This window comes from Rousettus aegyptiacus, unplaced genomic scaffold (genome assembly GCF_014176215.1).
Source record: "Rousettus aegyptiacus isolate mRouAeg1 unplaced genomic scaffold, mRouAeg1.p scaffold_m13_p_7, whole genome shotgun sequence".
Classification (NCBI taxonomy): domain Eukaryota; kingdom Metazoa; phylum Chordata; class Mammalia; order Chiroptera; family Pteropodidae; genus Rousettus; species Rousettus aegyptiacus.
In genome coordinates this window covers 105,104,730-105,122,200 of record NW_023416310.1, presented here as the reverse complement: position 1 = coordinate 105,122,200, position 17,471 = coordinate 105,104,730, and the positions used below count along the sequence as shown (strand labels likewise).

The 17,471-nt window shown below is 40.7% G+C and overlaps 1 pseudogene; it reads left to right on the top strand.

Annotated features, from left to right (window-relative positions):
* Positions 1-24: 24 nt before the first annotated feature.
* LOC107517493 lies at positions 25-17,249 on the top strand (annotated as a pseudogene).
* Positions 17,250-17,471: the final 222 nt, after the last annotated feature.

Sequence of the window (17,471 nt, the reverse complement as noted above, 5' to 3'; positions counted from 1 at the left end):
GCTGGCACCGTCGAGGAGGACTACATGCCTCTGCACAAGGCCCATAGGTAAGCGCGTCCCAGCCTGTTCAGCCGGGCAACCCCGAGTCCCCAAGCACAACTCTAAACAACCCGAGAACACCACTCATTTGAAGGTGGAGGGAGCGGGGTGGAAGGGGTGTCTAAACCTCGTCTGTGGACTAGAGCACTGGGTCAGGGGTCCGCGAGGTGACCAGCGGTCAGGGCCCGTCGTGGGGTAGGAGGCGGTGCGCGGGGAGCGGCAGCCGCGGGGTGGGCCAGAGGGTGGGCACAGGTTCTCTCCCGCTTGCGCGCTCACCCCGGCGCACAGCCTGCACTGGAGCCGCGGCCTCAGGACCCGCCTTTGGCCTTACGGAGGCCCCGGCGCGGCAGGGGGCCCCGGGAGCGCGGGGTGGCGGCGACAGCCGGCGTGTGTGCCCCTCGGCTGCCTCCGAGCCCGCAGATGCTCGCAGAACCTGGCGGAGGCGGCGGGCCCGGCGCTCCCCAACCGCGGCGGCGGGGGCGCGGGGGCGCCGTCCGTGTGCTCCTCTGCTCCCCGGTCTTCGCGCAGCCCTCGTCGGTGCGGCAGGGCGCGGGCTACCCGCCGCTTGTCCAGAAGCTACGTAGCCTGTGCGGCGGCCAGCTCGACGTGCACCGCAAATTCGTGGTGCAGCTCTTCGCGGAGGAGTGGGGGCGGCGCGTGGACCTGCCCAAGGGCTTCGCGGTGAGCGAGCTGCAAGGTGTGCCTCCTGCCGCCGCACATCCAGGTGGGTCCTGCGGGAGGGCCGCGCGCCCCGCCGCCGCTCGCGGTCCTCGGGCCTCCCTTTACCCGCCGCGCACCTCAGGTGCCCCGCGCGCCTTGTTCGGTTCGAAGGACCGCGCCGCTATCGCAAGCCTCGGGGACGGCACAGAGAATGTGCCCGTCCGAAGGTGGCGGTCGCCTGCCGTCTTCGGTCGAGGCGGGGGGCGTGGGTTTCTCAAACTGGCGCTGCGCGCGCGATCGCCCTCATGTGTGTGGTCCTCTGCCGCACGCATCCTCTTGGTGTGCCAGGAGCAAGTCCCAGCCTGTGGTGACCAAAGGGCTGTGCTATAGTAGCTGTGTTTTTATGTCGGGGTGGCGCGTGACTGGGGCAGAGCGATTGTGGGAGTATTGGCCTTGGGGTTTGTTCCCCGGAGGTCCGTTCACCAAAGGTGGAAACACAAATTTCTGGTCAGCCCATACCCCCACCTCTTCCCTAGCTTTCAGTTTCTTTACCTTAAGTAAAACAGCCATTCATTTAGCCTCTTCCTAGTAACTGTCACTGAATCTGTTTTACACACTCTCTGACTACATTGAAAAAGTCTTTAGTACTGCTAGACCTTCTTAAATGTCAGCTTTAGCTAGACCACGATTTTCTGGTCGTGCTGGCTGAGAAAGTTGTCATTTCTGAGGATTATTTTATGGCTTCACGTTTTTTTTTAAAGAAGCCATGCTCACAAACCTCTGAGGATTGGTCCCACTCTCTTTTTACCCTCAGAAGATTCACTGGACTATTTACATTTTTAAAAAGAAAGTATGTAAGGTATAGTTTACCATCAATATTTTTCTCTAGTACAAATAGTACCCACCTCATAGGGCTATTTCAAGCATTAAATGAGCTTCCTGTGATCAATCAATCAAGTATGAGGCTCCTGTAATGTCCCTCATGTAGGAAACATACCATACACTCTGAAGTTCAGCACAGGGTAAAAAAAAAGTTTTCTGTAATGAGATTTAGTTCCATTTACTACTAAGATCCCTTAAAAAATAAATATATATAGAAATACTAATATTGCCTAACTCGTTATGTTAACCTAGTCTGCAGAATTGAGAAAATGATTCATAAAGTAGATTTTCAAATGTCACCAAAAGACTTGCCATTACATGAAACAGGTTTGGGACTTTTTAATTCAGGCTGCAAAAGATTTATTTCCACCTGCTCCTTCCAGCAAGAGGAGCTGATTCCTTTCCCTCTTCTTTCCAAACCCCGCCTTCTCTCCCTTCCCACCATGAACTCTAAGGTCCCTTCTAGCTACCAAAGGTTCATGCCCCTGTTTAAAGTTAGAATAGTAGTAATAAACTTCCAAGAAAATAAAGGCTGAACCTAATCCCTTCCCAATTAACCATCTCGAGAAAGGTCAAAAGAACCTGCCCAGGGAAGCCCTTGTCTTTTTCCCACACAGCACTGCTAGAGCCTTCCCTCCTCCATAAGAAAGCGAAATCCTCACTGATGTCCTCCTCACAATATCCACTTCTTCCTCTCTTCTATTTGGGCTCTGCCTTCCCTGGTGACAAGCTGGAAAATGTACTGGTAGTGGTATGACATCAAATTTAAGGGAGTTAGTTTCCAGAATTGAATGTTTCCATTAGTTAAAACTTGGGAAATACCTCTTGAAAGTTAAAACTTGTAAGTCACAAAATGACCTAAATCCCCATTCCATAATTCTCTCATCTACATTTCTTTACATTTCTTTCCCTGTATCTCAAAATTCCTCAGACTTCAAGTATCTGGTAAAGCTAAAGACACAAAAGCCATGCTTAAAATAAGAGCTGTCTTCAGCTACCTGAACTTTCAGCACACACTTGGTCACTTTGACAGATATTTCAGAAAGGAAGACATTAAAAAGTGACTACAGCCTAATATTGGCAACGGGGGTCTTAAAGGCCAGTCCCCATAAAACTGCTAACCAATCATGGTGCAGACAGTGTAGCACAAGCAATCATTGTGTTTTACAAGGTCACTAGCAATGGCCGTCAGAACAAGCGTAAAAGCAAACTCAGACCTCTGTGTAAATGAAGAATATATTCTAGAATATACAGTATGAGAGCCAGGATCACAGAATCTCTAAGGCCTATAGTTGGAGAAATAACAAGTCACATTATTTAAGCAGTGACTGCATGTGGCCAAGCTTAAGCTCTTTGTCTCTTCCTCTGGGAGAAGAGGCCTATCATCCCAGGAGCATGGCCTCACTTGAGTCTTCCCAAGTGACAGGCATCTATTCAAAAAAAAAAAAAAAAAGAACAGCATCAAAACAAATAATACTACAAGTTCAAGTCTGTGGCTCATTTTCCATTCTGCTTGATATTTTCAGTCAGCATAAAAAAAGAACAGGGAAGACCTCCACATGCTTCGCTAACTCCACCATTACAGAAGAAACTTAGTCAATTCACCATGAGAGTTGTTCTTCTGCAAAATGAAAGAGCTTGATTATTAGGTAAGGAACATGAACTGGGTCTTATCCATGTTAGCATTTACTGTGCTAGGCACTTATAGCTGCTGCTCAAATGCCTGTGGAATGATCTCTATGGTCTCATCTAGCCCTAAAATATCTACATCTCTAGGATTTTATAGCTGGGTTCCAAAAATATGTAGTAAAATGAAAAGAAATATCTTTTTCTTCTTAGAGTATATGCACAGGTATGTGTGCATATATACATATACATAAATATATATCTTCTCACATAGATATAAATAGGTATCAGGATAGGTATATGGATATACATGTGTGTGTGGGAGGGTGTATGTGTGTGTGTGAATTCCTCCACATTATCTTTTTAAGCTGGGGGAGAAACCTGGCTGAAGAAATCAAAGTATTGCAGTTATTAAAATGAGATAATATAAAAGACAAATATTTTAAAATATATAATGTGTTATATAATAGATACTTATGAATTCTTGGACTATTTAGTGAGAAAAATAACATATTTAAAAAGATGAAACACAATAGTGCTATTATTCTAATTATTTTAAACATCATTACAAAAAAACTGTATTTTAGTTCCTATACCAAGCAAAATTTTTCAAGTCACTGGTAATCTGAATTATAGAATAACTTTTGAGACTGTACATTTCACCTATACACGTATATAGTATTTATTTCTAGAATGTATAATTAAAAAGAGTTATCAGACCCAGGCCTTGAATTTTTCAAAATAAAAAAATCCTATTTTGGGGGAGAAAAGCCATACAGATGATGTGTGTGTGTGTGGGGTGCTAATTTGGCATCACATCTTGTTAGGTACCAGCCCCCTCACAACCCCCAGTCTCACAGCAAATCATCACAAAGAAGTCTACCTCCTCAGAGTAGTTCCAGACCTCCTCAATTAGTATTTGGAGTCTTGTCTTAATTAATGGATTTGTCAAAGGTGCATCCAGCTTCTTAGGTATTTTGGCAACAACAATCTAAATAGACAAGGAAGGATGCAGAGAGGTGGCAGCCATGAAAACTCTTGAAGACAAAAAAATGAGGAGTAGTGAATACTTAGAAACCACAATTCTCCAAAATCTCCAGATGGACAGCAGGGCAAATTCTGGGGTATCAGAGACCATCTACTTCCCTCTAGGCTCTCCAGGAGTTGACAGTAGACTCTTAAAGTCTTTGTCCTCCAAACACAAGACTCAGGTTAAAGTACCTGCTTTGGAAGCTTCTGTCATGGGTGCTGGGATGATAGGCAACATGACCAATTCCACATTTGACTATAGCTGGGGGTAAAAAAAACAATGAGAGAATAATCCGCAGAAAATGACACTTGAATATTAAAATGTCTTCTAAGCCCGAATCCCACATTTCAGTTTGGTCTTCCAAAGAAATGGCTTTGTTACAGATTAAGAAACTGCTGTTTGGAGATGCTAATGATTTGCCTCATTTCATGTAATTGAAATGAGTGAAATCGAGATTTGGCCTGAGATCTTAATGTCCACAGCCTGTGCTGCATAGATAGGGAGCCTCGTACCCTGGGGGAGTCACATCACACAGACCTGTTTTAAGTGAGTCACTATTGGAGCTGGGGCTTACTATAGCTGTGGTGATAAGATTTCCTTGGAAACACTCCTAAGTGAAGTAATGATGCCCCATGTCCCCTTCTGGACTCTCTCTCCCAAGCAGATCATGCCCATTTTGTGACTATAATAGACTACCAAAATTTTGAAAATGTCACATTTACAATTCCAAACTTGAATCATTTCTAAAGATACATAGTTTACTCACTGTAGTAGTGCCCTAGGGGGCTGCAGTAACAAAGTACCACAAACTTAGTGGCTTACACCAGGGGCTGCGGACCAGTACTGGTTGGTGGCTTGTTAGAAACCGGGTCACACAGCAGGAGGTGAGTGACGGGCGACAGAGAGAAGCTTTATCTGTATCTACAGCCTTTCCCCAGTGCTAGCATCACCACCTCAGTTCTACCTCAGATCATCAGATTCTCATAGGAGCACCAGTCCCTGGTCCACAAAGATTGGGGATGCTGGCTTTCACAATGGAAATGTATTATCTCACAGTTCCAGAGGCTGGAGATCAGGGTTGGTTCCTTCAGAGGCTGTGAGGAATACCTTTCCAGGCCTCTCTCCTGACTTTTGGTGATTTGCTGGTGATCTTTGGCATTGCTTGCTGTTCAGCCCATCACCCTGATCTCTGCCTTTGTGCTCACGAGGCCTCCTCTGTGTCCCAATTTCCCCTTTTTATAAGGATGCCAGTCATTTTGGATTAGGCACCATTCTATTCCAGTATGATCTCACCTTAACCAATTATATTTTCAATGACTCTGTTTCCAAATAAAGTCACTTTCTGAGTTTGGAATAAACATATAAATTTAGGAGGACACAATTGAACATTACTTTTATGGAGAGAACAGAGCTAGTGCACGGTGCATCATAAGCAAGGCCAGCCACCCTGTGTGCCCCTGTCCTGAATGACCAAGGGCACTAAGCAGGGGAGGAGCAGAGTCCTCGCAGATGTAGCAGCCATTGTTAAAAAGTGATCACAGCTCATGTGGTGGTGAAGGAAAATAAATACTGTCACGATAATGGTAATACTGGAACTTGGGGATGAAAAGTTGTTGTGAGAGACGCCTGCAGTCCTAGCAGGATGCCTGGTGTTTGAAGCAACAAGGTCATCAGAAGTGGGTGTGGACTTGCACACAAGCTCACACTGCAGGGAGGGCTCACAGGCCTTACCTATTCTGGGACTTCTTGCTCTAGGCACAAGGATAAGAAAAGGAGAAGAAATAGCTGATAACACGGTGGTGGCCTTGAGGCTGAATCTGGGAGTTGGCTGTAGTTTGTAATTACTAACCTGATAGTAACTAATAATAATAACAAAGCCAGCTTCCTGAAAGAGAATAAAAAACCACGGAGACAGGCTAGGATTGCCATTCATCTCCTCTCCCTTATCCATGTTAGTGAATGCATTTCCAGACTCCTAACCGTCTCCGCAACAAAAGTCTTTTGAATATAAAATCTATGGTCAAATCCCAGCTATGACAATTCTTAAGAAAGTGGACAAAAAATTTATACTTGAAATTGATCCCTTAAACTCTTGCTTGAGGAAGCCAGCCATTGGCTGTGATCAACTTTTTGTGTTGAAATATGTATGTTGAAATACTTATTCTTTATGTGTGTATATGTGTAGGGATCTCTGTAGATATATGAACGTATGTATATATACACACACACACACACATAGGGATCCTTATAGATATATGAAGGTATGTATACACATATATATATACATGTATCTATTTTTATATGTGAGTTCTTCATGCTTCTTGAATATGCATTGATCTGTATGTAACTGTTACACATTTACTTTTGATGGCATTTGGTTAAGTCCACTTGTAAGTTGCTGTCTTGTAGTTGCAACATGTAAATGCAACATGTAGCATTTTTAGTTATTTACATGGTTTTGGCTTAAGAAAGTCAAAAGTCAAACAAAGAAATCCCTGAATTGTAGAGTCAGCATGTAATTTAACAAAAGCTTATTCATGTGAATTTGTGGGGGTTGAGGGTTGGGCATGGTTAAGAGTTTTTTCAGGGTGTTTGGTTTGTTTGTGTGTCTGTTTTGTAGCCCCACAACCTCCTCTTTTGACTTGTAAGGAATGGAGGTTATTAGTAAAATAGCAACTTTTCCCCAACTACCATAATGTGGGGGGGGGGGGAGGCATTTTTTAAAAATGATCTTTTTATTTTAGAATAGTGTTAGATGTACAGCAAAGTTGAAAATATGGAGAGTTCCTGTATAGTGTACCTAGATCTCCCTCTTGTTAACACATTCCTATGGCATATTTGTCACAACTGAGGAACCACCACCATTAGTACAGCACTGTTAACTGACCTCCACACTTTTTCCAAATTTCTCTAGTTTTCCCTGATGCCCCTTTTATGTCCCAAGATCCAATCCAGGATGATAACAGATTTAGTTGTCATTAGGCTCCTCTGGGCCACGACAGTTTCTCATATTTTCATTGTTTTCAATGACTGTTTTGAGGAGTACTGGTCGGATGTTTTGGTAGAATACTCCTCAATTTTGGCCTATCTGATGTTTTTTTCACACTTAGACTGGGGATGTGGGCTTTTGAGAGGAAGATCACAAAGGTCATCCTCATCACATTATATCCAGGCTACATCCTATCAACATGACATCACTGATTACCTTAATCTTGGCTGAGGCAGTGTTTGCCAGGTTTTTCTACTGTAAAGTTACCTTCTTCCCTCTGTACTCCGAGGAAGCAAATACCAAATGCAGGCCAAATTCAAGGGGATGTAGGGAGTTCAACTCCAACTCCCCGAGAGATAATATCTAGGCATTTTTGATTCACTAAGTTATTAACAATCATCTGTGCATAAAAAGGTGCCTTGCCACCTTATCTCTATGGTTTCTCTCTTTGTTTACTGAAGGTTTATAGATGGTGAGTTCCTAGACTAGAAAGATTTTGCAGGGTGATGAGGATTTTAGGGCTGCATTTTCTGACCTCCATTGGTGTCTAATATGGCATTCATCTGATGTGCCCCCCTTGCCCAGGACAGGAGAGCTAACAGGTGAAATGAGGTAGAGGGAAGCACCAGGTAACGGGAATCTCAGGAGAGCCATACCTCTGAATATTTAAGATTTCCTTCAAATATCCAAAATATTTGAATATTTTGACCACTTTATGTTATAGTCCTGAAATACACAATTTAATATTTTTTAAATGAGTGCTAAAATGATGTTGCAATTTATAAGTGATGTATAGCTGGTGACTCATTCACTAGAGGTCTAGATTGTAGACCGAGTTGAATTTTGATCTGCTTTTATTGTATTTTGGGTCTTTTCTATGTCGGCTATCATTTCTTGCTGCTATCAGTTTGCCTGTCTCCAGCAGTTTCCTTTCTGATTTGCTGTTTATAACCTTTGGTGAATTTAGAATCCAGACAACCAGATTTGTTAGGAATACAGTGTTAGTCAGTATAGTCTGAGATTAGATCTGTGAGCTCAAGATCTCAGCAAGTATAAGCTGTAAATATGTTAGTGCATGGCTAACCAACACATTTATACAGCAACCAGGAGTTTTATTTTGCATGCTGGCTGGTTTTCACCTGTGGTAGAAAGGTGAAATGGCTGAGCTGCTTTACTGTAATTTAAAACAGGCCAGATAAACTACTTTTCACAGTGTGCCCTAAATACATTGTGAATGACTAGGGACCTACGGTTCTATCTATCTATCTATCTATCTATCTATCTATCTATCTATCTATCTATCTATCTCTTTATCTATAGGTGAGGCAACCCTTGGTTGACCTCACGGATTGCAAGGACCTTGTCAGCTTACAATCTCTAATTTTTTATTTTATTTTTTTATGCCTATAGCACCTTGTCTTCTTAGATGATCTCCCATCCAAGTACTAACCAGGCCTGACCCTGCTTAGCTTCTGAGAACAGACAAGGTCGGGGTGGCATGGCTGTAGACCAGTTCAAATTTATAAAAAGAAAATCTATAGATTTTGAAACTTTGTAACCAAGATTTAATGTTTTCTGAGAATTTAAAATACATAGACATAAATAGTGATTCTTTTACAAATAATACCTTAAGTGTCCATATACATATCATACTCACTGCTTTGGAGGTGTAATACTTGCATTAAAAATTTAAGTAAGGAAACAGCCAAAGATGGAATATGTAATTTAAGATACTTGAATATTCATTTTAATCGTACGTTATTGGCAAAGTAGGAAAACCCTGTACATAGTGTTAGAATTACAGTTGGCACTCATTCTGACATGAACTTGGTGTTGGGTTTTACATGCTGGATCAATGCACATCTGTAGAGTTAGTGCCAGAGGGAGATTAAAGTGCTAGAGTCCCTCAGACCAGGACATAGATAATTAAAGTGCAAACTGATTATAACAGTCATGCTATTAAGTATAAAAAACTCCTTTGAATGATTTACTGAATTCCTGTAGTAATTGTTTCCTGAGAGTACGCTGTGAGCAGAAGGACTAAGGCAGAGTCTAGGGCCAAGCTGGTGGCAGAGCCACTACCATGTAATAGGGACACAGGTTCCTCTAGAAAATTATTAGTAACTATCATCTGTGGGTGGTTTCAGAGAGAGCAAAACAGGATAAGTAAAGAGGAGGTTTCAGGGGTGGCTAGTCAGAGTAGTGGTATGAGTTCTTCAGGACTAGACTGAGTCTTTTACAGAACTTATTGTAATTTGGGAAGGTAGAGAGGCACCGCGGACTTTGAAGAACATGGTAATATTAAATTCTTGTATTCAACAGTGATTTTCACTTTTTAGAATATCCATATTAGGCCCAACTTGTTAAGAGTAGATCAGCTACAGCAATTCATGTAAATCTTGTCAATCTAATATCCAGTTTTCATCTTAATTCATTGACTTTTCCTGATTGTGAAAAATGTGTTTAGGAATGCAGAATGTCTGTTTAATAGTGGTGATGTGCTTGGCATCATTTCATTGCATTTTTTTTTTTTTGAACTCTTAAGAAGTTAGTTTGGGAAATAACATCTTAATATTTCTGTTTGTTTTTTTAATTTTATGTTCCATGGTCTCTACTACAGATTATTTCAAATTTTACCATGTATTTGCTAGCAATGCCATCATCATATTTGTTTTTTACTATTGTAATTTTTTTTTTTTGTAAAAGTAATATAGGTTTTTAAATAGCATTTGGGAAAAGTTTTTAAATAGCACTTGAAAACTATAAGAAAGGTATAAAGAAAAATGTTACCAACACTCCTATCTGTATAAACACTTGTTATTATTTTCATTTACTTTTTATTTGTATTATTGCATTATGGAAATATGATTAAATTGTGCTGTTTTAAAAATTAACATTAGGTTATGAGCATTTCCTCTTAGATGGTATAGATTCTTTGAAAACATATATACATATGTTATTTTAATGGCTAAAAGTGTTTTGTCATGTGAATGGTAAAATTTGTAAAGTCATTTCTATATTTTTAGTCCTTGCTAATTTTCATTATGTAAAGCTATTTAGTAAGCGTCTTCATGGATAATTTTTTTCTGTAATTTAGATTATTTCTTTTGGGTAGTAGCTGTAGAAACTGACTTATTTGGTCAAGCAGTAGGAACATGTTTCTTCCCTTATTGACTTCCCTGAAAATAAATGTCATAATGAGTGCTAAATCATTCCTTTTTCTTTGTTTTCCAGCTCACAACCCTGGGAAATCTTATACCTTCAAGCACTGTGTTTTTTTGCTGTGACATGCAGGAAAGGTTCAAACCAGCCATCAAGGCCATCAAGAATTTTGGAGCTATTATTAATATGGGACAAAGATTGGTATGTAATTTTTAATGATCTTCATCATATGTACACAGATATGTGCATTGCTAATTACTGTGTGTGTGTGTGTGTGTGTGTGTGTGTGAGAGAGAGAGAGAGAGTGTGTGTGTGTGTGTGTGTGTTTCCAGTTACAAGGGACCTAGATTTTAGGAATTCTGGTTATTGTAACAGAACAATACCCTAAAGGCTTTAGAAGCACTGTTCAAGAAATTGATTTAACAGGTGTAAATCTGGTACTTGAAAAGACCAAGGCTTCAATGACATTATCAGAAGTAGAAGCGGCATTAGCAGAGATGCCTGGAGTCAGGAGTGTTGTTTGGAGTAGAAGTAAGTACCTGTTATGTTTTGGACATAACATCATTTGTAGAAAACTTGATATTTCCAGAATACAGTTTTGTATATAAAATACCATGTAGGTGGTAATCATGATGAAAAATAGCCCGTTTAGTCAGTGTTGACTATTTGCATGGCACTAATCTAAACTCTTATGTATGTTAATTCATTAAACTCTCAACAGCAGTCCTGTGGCTAAGTACTCTTGCTCTCCCCATATTATAGATGAGGACATGTCCAAAAAATATAAGCATTTATTCATAGCTTTTAAACAACTATTTTAAAATGATAAAAAAATGTAAAAAGAATGAAATCCAAATACTGTTGATTTGATTTACTCACGTTGTTTTGATAGTAGGTTTTATAATAGTTGAATTTAGATGTTCCTTAGATATCTCTGTGTTTTGACTTCAGTAGTGACAATGTAGATGAAGCCTGTCTGCATAAATATGTCACACTAAACGCTGTTGCTGACTTGCGCACTTTTTTGTTCATTCATCATTATCAGACCTCATGTCAAATGAAAATCATCTATGAGCAGTCCTCAAGTGCAAATTTTAATGAGATGTCAGTCGGTAATTCTCCAAAGCTCTTCTGTCCTGTGAAGATAAAGTTGGCTTCATGGCATTATTGAAATCTGCTTTCAGTGGTTATGTAATCCAGTTATTGTTGGAGCATGTTTTCACTCTATATTCTCTGCTAATGAATTGTTACGAGTTACTGCTTACAAGGATGGAATCTGTATAGTACATTTGCTGGTGATACATATTGCTTTTTTTTTTTTTTTTTTTGCCTGTGTCACAAGTTGTTTTTGACCTGGGTGCCTTGGACCAACTCAGTTTTCCCAGAACTGTCTCAATCAGCAGTACTGCACACTCATTCTTTGTGTCAGGCACTTGGTGTGAATTCGGAAATAAACCCAGTGGCAAGTGGCATCCAGACTGAGTGGTGGTAGAGTCAGCTGTGTGAAGGCCAGATGACACAGATGAAAGTCTCCAAAAAACTCTCAAAGAGCTCTAAGAATGTGTCCAAGATTCCTGGTACAAAGAACATTGACATCATCTGATTCCTAATTTTTACAGAGAGGAAAGCAAAGCCTGAGATGCTGTTCATGTTCAAGACCGTTTAATGCCTTAGAAGCAAAACTAGAGGTAAGCCATGGTCGTTGACCTGTAGTACTTTTTCTACTTGTTATGTTGGTGCATATTTGTAAAATGCTTTTAGTTTGCTATGTTATCATCTGTGATTTTTTTTTTCTTTACTGCTAGACTCATGCATGCATCTAACAAACAGCTCTGAAACTAGTTTGCTGAGGTTTTGAGGTTCATATTGTTGCTGATGCTACCTCATCAAGAAGTGTGATAGATAGGATGTTTGCTCTTGAGGTAAATGTCCTGCTTTAAAGTAAATCATTTGTAAAGTTTTCCAAATAAATTTAAAGAATACTGAATATTTAACAGCAATGAAAGATTTAAAATCTGAGCATGGTCGGACAATGTCAGACTCCTTGATTTCCAGAGTCTGGACTGTGCGCTGAGTGATCTTTGAAGCCTCACCACCGAATTCTTTTATACCTTCTGTCTCCTTAGATCTAGATTTCTAGTGACACCAAAAGCTCCTTTGCATCTTTTGTCACGACTTTGCTATAGTTCTATGCATGGGCTAAGAGGTATTCCAACAAGCTCAGTATACCATTTAGAGATTTGCAGATTAAAAACAGCTCACCTAGGTTTAAGTCAGCCATGATTTAGCCAAACCTAGGGCTTTAGTGGCCTAAGCCTGGTTCACCCTCATATTAAAATTCCTCAGACTTGAGTTTCTGGGCAGAGGAGGCATATTACTGACTGGGGACACCACTCACACACAGTGTTTCGTGACTGTCTGCCACTAGAGCATCACACGATGTACCACAGAGTCAGAGTCAGCGCTTTTTATTAATGTTGCATAGCGTTAGTTAGTCTTAACTTAAGCATTTTCTGTTCCGAGACAATCGAAAAGCAAACTGCCACCTGATCCTTTGAAACATTCATTCCATATCGTGGCTCTCTCTCTTTCTCTCTTTTATGTTTAATTCTAATTCTGTAAAAATTTTAGAGTAACATACATATGTATTGAGTTGCCAAGTTCTTTAACTGATGATTTTTAGTGAGAACGGGAAATAGAGATTTTTTTTTTGAGACCCTCCAGTGCTTCTGCACAAGCTGGCCTATGAACCACTTTCTCTATAGGATTGGTAAATGATCTTTTGAGCCTGACGTGTTCACTAGGATGCTGAGGGGAGGCATGTGAGAAAGAGTCAGAGGAAAGAAAGGAGAGGGTAAAGTCAGTGGGTGCGCCGATGCAGAAGCAGGCGGGGAGCTGACAGCACCGTTGTTTAAGGTCCTGTTTGGTCATCCTTCTCTGTTATTCCTGAAGCAGTGAGTCCTGTTTTGGGATTGCATGTGGAAATAGTTTTATTTATTTTGTTTAATAATTTTTAAGCCCATTTGGACAATTGGGTTCCCTGGTAGTTAGGTACTAAATGTTGCTTTTTTTCTCTCAGGAAGAATCTTTAAACTATTCTTACAGTCATGAGTTAATCCATTTCCGCTTTTCAAATTTCTTTAGTCATCTGAGTTTAAACACTTGCATTGTCAGACCCTCACTGCCTTGGCAAGCAGCTCTTTCCCTCTGTGGATAATTTATCTTTATGGTAATGCTGAGGTCTAGAACTTGATGCATTTCCAAGGAAATGAAAACTAAAAACTTACAAAAACCTAAACTCTTCCTTGCTTATAAAGACATTTCAAGTGTTTTGTTCTACGCTCATATGTTTTTAAGACATGTTTTTATTGTGGCATTTATTTTGGAAGATTTCGATTGTTGCCATTTTTGTCTTCTCATAAGACTCAGAAAAAAACATAGTCAGCTATTTACTATTTGAATCTATTCTTTGAGAGGTAGACTGTAACCTCAGAGGTCAGGAGTCCCAACAGTGGAGAGATAATATGGATTTGAATGCAGGTTCTGGCATTTTGTAAATTTGTGTCCTTGGACAAGTTATCTGATATCTATGCCTTAGAATTATCATTGGTAAAATGGAAATAATAACAACTACTACATGGGAAAATTTGGGTGAGATAATGTGTTGATATTGCTTGTACAGTGCCGGACACAAAAAACACTCAAACATAGAAATTTAACTATGGGAGGTGAACACACAGTGTAAATATATATATGCCTTACTGTTAAAAACAAACAAACAAACAAACAAACAAACAAAACAAATAAAACCAAACACTCAAATGTCAGCTGCTGCTTTTATTTTTATCATTGTTAGTTTTTGTTATTGTCTTTATGAGGTTAGTCTTATCAGAAACGTATAAACATATATTATTTAGCTTCCAAGACCCAGAAGGGACTAGTCCTGAGAAGTTTTGAGGAGGGAAGGAAAGAATATGGTCTTAGGTGAATTTGGAAGAGCCTGGAGGAAACAAAGTTGCCTTGGGTTGAAGTGTTAGGGTTGAAGGGGAGAAAAAGAGTCACGTCAGGTGGCGATAAGGGAGATGTTCCCCATTTTAGAGTTTTCATCTTAGTCTGAATTCAATATGGAGATGTTTTAGTTTGTCCCTAAATTATGGGGAGAAATGTTAAGTTTTTTATTCTCTGACTGCGAAAGTTAAATAGCAATCTGCTATTTCCCCATCTTCTCTATTTCTTTAGAATACAACTCCTGAAGGTAATTCCTGAGCCCACTATATTGCCTGTTATGATTATTGTACTAATAAGATTTATAGTTACCATGTTATTGAAACTTCTGTGCCAGTGTCTGTGCTGTGTGCTTTATTCAACAAATTTTTTTGAGTACCTACTATCTGTCAGGCATTGTTTCTTTCAACCAACTTGTAGAGTAAATGCAGAATAAAATAGAATAAAGCCCTGTCTTGAACGTGATGTCCTTGTACTTCTGGGGAATCGGTAGTGTTGCTTGGAAGTGTAAGGGGTTTGCATTTTTCCCCCCTGCCCTGTGAGGCTGTTGTGGTTTTGTGCTCTTGCGTTGTTCGGTTTGTGGGTTAGAGTAATCTTTCCTTTCTTTTGGACTGAGTTTGCAAGTGTGTGGGAAGAACTTCAGAAACCTATCAGCCATGTACCCAGAACAATTTTAATTGTTCTTTTTTGGGCTAGGTAAGCAAGTTAGTTTGGGACTGGCATTTTAGATGTCCTCGTAGCCCAGGATGGTGGGCTGGAGCCCACCAGCATCTGGCAGAGCAGCTGCTTTTCTCTCTCTGCCCATGAACTCTTTCGGGTTGGGCTGGGTAGGCACTGTGGGAAGATCTCCAAGCCCGATCTAAAAACTTTGCATTTTGCTGAGCCATGACTTCCCTTAACACAGGTTCTTGGTTTGAGTATTTTTAATTTAATCAATATTGGCCATAGCTCAGTCTTGAAGCTAAGTCATATTGTGCAGGTTTCAGTTTCCTGAAATGTGTTTCTGTGCCTGGAGGGTGCCAGCCTATCGCTGCCATGGTGACCTGACCCGCAGCATCACTGAGGATGGTTGGCCCGGAATGGAGCTGGGTCTGGTCAGCAGAGCACTAGGAAAAGCTGGCTTCTTCTTGAGTCATCAGATTCCTTTCCCAGACCTGGGAACAGATTTCTGTCTTTCCTGCCTCACTAAAGAACTAGAAAGATTAATGACAACTGACCTTTGTTGGCTTTTTGGAGTATATAAAGCACTTTTGCAGACATTGAAAGTGTGTAATTCAGATTCAGACTGAATCACCGGAAGTTCATTGATTCAACAATGAGCAGAAGGAAGACAGGGCAGGGCAGGGCAGCCAGCTGGTGAGGGCGAGAGCTGGTTTGAATGACTGGACATTCACACAGCTGAGCTGCAGCTTGTCTTATGTTTATTCCCCGCCCTTCTGTCCGAAGCAAGCACACAGCCCTTCGAGATTTCTAAGGGTTTTGATATGAGAGTCAGGAGTTGACTGAAAAGCAAGGAGGAGGAAATAAATTTCCGGAAGTCTTTGAAAAATCTGGGGTAGCTCACAGTGTAGTACTTGTCCCGACATAAAGGACACTAGCAGCCTCGCCTTTTCTTCCACTTTGCTATGTAACTGTTTTATCATTTCTGGAGAGTTCTGGTCAGATGCTCTGCACATTCTCCTGTGCTGGTCGTTGAGGTCCAGGCTTGCTTTCTGATGAGTAGGCTACAGTTTGTGCTCCCTTCTGTGTCCTTGGGGATAAAAAGGAAGAGTCTTCCAGGGATAAGGTTGGGCTTGCAGATCCAAAACCATCTGAAGGAGGATTTGCTTTCCTTCTCGAGGGTTGTCCTAGCTATTCAAGTGACTCCTTCTTTGTGACGAGACACTGATCTGGGTCTTGGTCTTTCCTCTGACTTGCCTAGGAATTTTTCTAACCACCTCATCTTCCATGGTTCTTACAGGGGATGTTTCCTGGGATTAACATTGGCCTTTTTATTTGCCTAGAGTTTCTGATGAATACATCCAAAGGATGAATCCAGAATTTTCTTCTTGCCCCCCTCCACCCCTCCTCCACTTTCTCCTCTTTGTCTTCCTCCCTCCCTCCTCCTCTCCATCCCTCCTTCCTCTTCGCTCTCCCCCCTCTTCCTCCCTGAGATTTGGGTCCTTAGTTCTTTGTTATGATTCTACGGAGCAATTTGGCAAAGACATTCTTCGACCTGTCAGCGAAACTTTATACAACCTTCAATTTTATACTCTGGTTTAATGATTCTAAAAATTTTATAATGGTGGCAGTGGTGGTGGTTCTTTTGTCATCAGGGGCACATTCTTAAACCCCAGATGAGGCTCGTCTACCACCAGTTATTTCTTTTGGGTAGGACACACAAGCTATACGTCAGATGCTTGGAGACAGAAAAAAAGATGAAAAATCATTGATTTACAATCATTAGCCTTGATTTTCCTTCTATTCCTGGCACATAAGTCATAATACTGGCTCCATTTTTTTTTTTTTTACTTGTTTCTAGTTCATGTTACTAATATTGAGAATAATCATGATGGATTTGTGGTGGGGTTGGTTAGAATCTTTCCCTGTCACTGAATTTGATGGTACAGTGAAGGACCATGCTTTTAACAGAGGGCACTGATTACTATGTCCCAGCATACCTTTTGCTGTTTTAACATGTTCATTCTCATGCTTCTTGATTTTTTTAAGCATCTCGCTCAAACTGGCATCATAGCGACTATGAGTGGGGCTGTTCTGTTACAGTTGGTGGCTGATAAAGACCATCCAGAATTCAGAGAAATTCAAAATCTAGTTAAGCCAAGGGCTTCAGTCCCCAGTCTACTTTCCAAAGTATAGGACATTCAAAGGACTAGTGGATTTGTATGCTACCCACATCAGGTGACAGGACTGTAACCAGACAAGTTCTTGTCTCTATTAGAATTAAGAAGTTAGTCAAAACAGGCTCTTTTTATGCACCTCTTAATAAAATTCAATCAGTTAGGCTGTTTGGGTACCAGCATTTAGTTTGAAATGTCAAAGGCTTCAGGTGCTACTTACCTTCTTTTTTTGTTAATGTGC